This window comes from Chrysochloris asiatica, unplaced genomic scaffold (assembly GCF_000296735.1).
Source record: "Chrysochloris asiatica unplaced genomic scaffold, ChrAsi1.0 scaffold00216, whole genome shotgun sequence".
Lineage (NCBI taxonomy): Eukaryota > Metazoa > Chordata > Mammalia > Afrosoricida > Chrysochloridae > Chrysochloris > Chrysochloris asiatica.
In genome coordinates, this window is record NW_006408734.1 from 480,986 (window position 1) to 483,508 (window position 2,523).

General features: G+C 37.5%; 1 pseudogene; it reads left to right on the forward strand.

The window, feature by feature from the left end:
- The first annotated feature begins 1,207 nt into the window (after positions 1–1,207).
- LOC102842053 lies at positions 1,208–2,299 on the forward strand (annotated as a pseudogene).
- Positions 2,300–2,523: the final 224 nt, after the last annotated feature.

A 2,523-nucleotide genomic window follows, 5' to 3' on the forward strand; every position in this document is an offset into this window, starting at 1 on the left:
GTCTTAAAAGATTCAAAATTATTTGTTTAAAATATGCAAAAATGATTAAAGATATTTAAGTCAAAATTAAAATGAGTAAAATTTAATTTTTGCAACTTCAATGAAATGTTATTAAATGGTTTTTACAAATAAAAGTTTTTGTAATTGTAGTGTTCAATGTGCATCTTGTTGCCAATATAAAGAATCAATAACATACTTTACATGTGCTACTTCTACAACTACACCGTTTGAAGGATAATAATGAGTTTAATATTGCAAATTGCTGCACAGTGATGTGTACCTGTTGTAAATGCCTTCCTGTTTTTGAGTCATATATCTTTTAGTCTAGTCTCATTTATTACTTTTAAACCTAGAAGTCTGCTGTCACTTCCCTCTTCTGACATTGCCAATTTGAAGAGACCAGATTTGTCCTATAGAACAGACCATACTCTGGTTTTGTCTGATTGTTTAATGTGTTCCTCTATCCCAGACAGTACATAAACTAGAAGCTTATTCTGAAAGCTTGACTAAAATGATCTTAAAACGTTTTTGGCAGGAATGTTTTATAGTTGATGCTGTGCATTTCACATTTCATCCGTCAGACACATAGCAACCCTACAGGACAGAGTAGAACTGTGCTATAGGATTTTCAAGACTTAAATCTTTACAGACTCAGCCTCATCTTTCTACTACGGAACAGCTGGTGGATTCAAACCTCTGGCCTTTCAGTTAGCCCACTGTGTTACCAGGGTTCCTTTCTGCCCATCAGTAAGCACATAATGCCAAGTTTCATCGCTTGGTTAGGATGATACTACCAGGAATCGATTTTAAATGGATCCTTTCCTTTTGCAATGAGCAAGTACTCTTAGAACTGATACATTGGAGATGGTACTATGCTATCCTCTTCTGAAACCATCTTTTACCCAATGGTTGTAATACCCTTTTCTGAATTTTTCTGTGAGTTTTGCATAAAGGAGATTTTCAGTGAATGAATCTTTCCATATTATTTAGCTGGCATTTTTTTTTTTGTAAAGAATTATCAACTAGAGATAAATTACAGTTCCTTCCCAAAGATAGGGTAAATGTTTAATTAAGTTTTTCCTTTGAGCTGTTGATTTTCAGAGTAAAGAGATAGTTATAAGGGATGAGGGGAACATGGGGAGAAGACAGGAATGGAAGTAAGATTCCTCTGTCTATATTCTCATATATTTTTGATTTTTAAAAACTAATGTTTTTGGACAACAAACTGCCTGACGCAATTTGTTCCGTGACTTGTGGAGGAGCAGATATTGGCACAGCAATGGCCAAAGATGAGCAGGTGAACCTGCTGTCTTGCACTGGGAGCATGCAGGTGAGAAAACAGGTGGCCGTTATGGTTCAGGAATGGTTTGGGAGAAGTTTATTAGAACTTGGAGGAAATAATGCCATTATTGCTTTTGAGGATGCGGACCTCAGTTTAGTCGTTCCATCACCTCTTTTTGCAGCCATGGGGACAGCTGGCCAGAGATGTACCACTGTGAGGCGACAGTTTTTACATGGAAGTATCCATGATGAAGTTGTAGATAAACTGAAAAAGGCCTATGCACAGATCCATGTCAGGAACCCCTGGGACTCTAATGTTCTCTAAGGGCCACTCCACACAAAACATGAAGTGAACGTGTTCATTGGGGCAGTGGAAGAAGCAAAGAAAGAAGGTGGCACTGTAGTCTGTGGTGGCAAGGTTATGGATCGCCCTGGAAATTACGTGGAACCAGCGATTGTGACAGGTCTTGCCCATAATGCATCCATTGCACATACAGAGACTTTTGCTCCGATTCTTTATGTGTTTAAATTCAAGAACGAAGAAGAGGTCTTTGCATGGAATAATGAAGTAAGACAGGGGCTTTCAAGTAGCATTTTTACCAAGGATTTGGGAAGAATCTTATGCTGGCTTGGCCCTAGGGGATCAGACTGTGGCATTGTACATGTTAATATTCCAACAAGTGGGGCCAAAATTGGAGGTGTGGTTAGCAGTTCAGTGCTTATAGTACAGTGCCACACCAGGTCCATACAGAAAAAATATTCTAAGTAACCAATATTCTTAATGGAATATATTCTAAGAACAAAATAGTGGCAAATAAATCATAAGTATCACTAGATAATTTTATTACTGATCATATAAAATACATATTTAAGTGATCAAGAACCAAGATACTCAATGCCTGAGTCGAGAAACATACTGCTGGTGGTAGAGAGTCTGGTAGTGATGCCTAGAAACAGTGCATGTATCATCACCTGCAGTAAGGACCTTCCTCTGGCTCAAGGAATCAAGTTTCAGTAAAAGTGTTTTAGATTCACAGGACTGCATGACTTTCAGGCATTCCCACAGCTTCCCTTCAGAAGAAGACAAAGAAAATTAAGATGTCCGTTGAATAAATGCATTATTTTGAATAATGCGCTGGGTAATCCTTTATGCTCCTGAACCCTTGACTAAACCAAGAGACTCATTTTAGAAAAACAAAACTTGTCATAAAAGCATATTTTAGTAGTTTTTATATTCTTAAA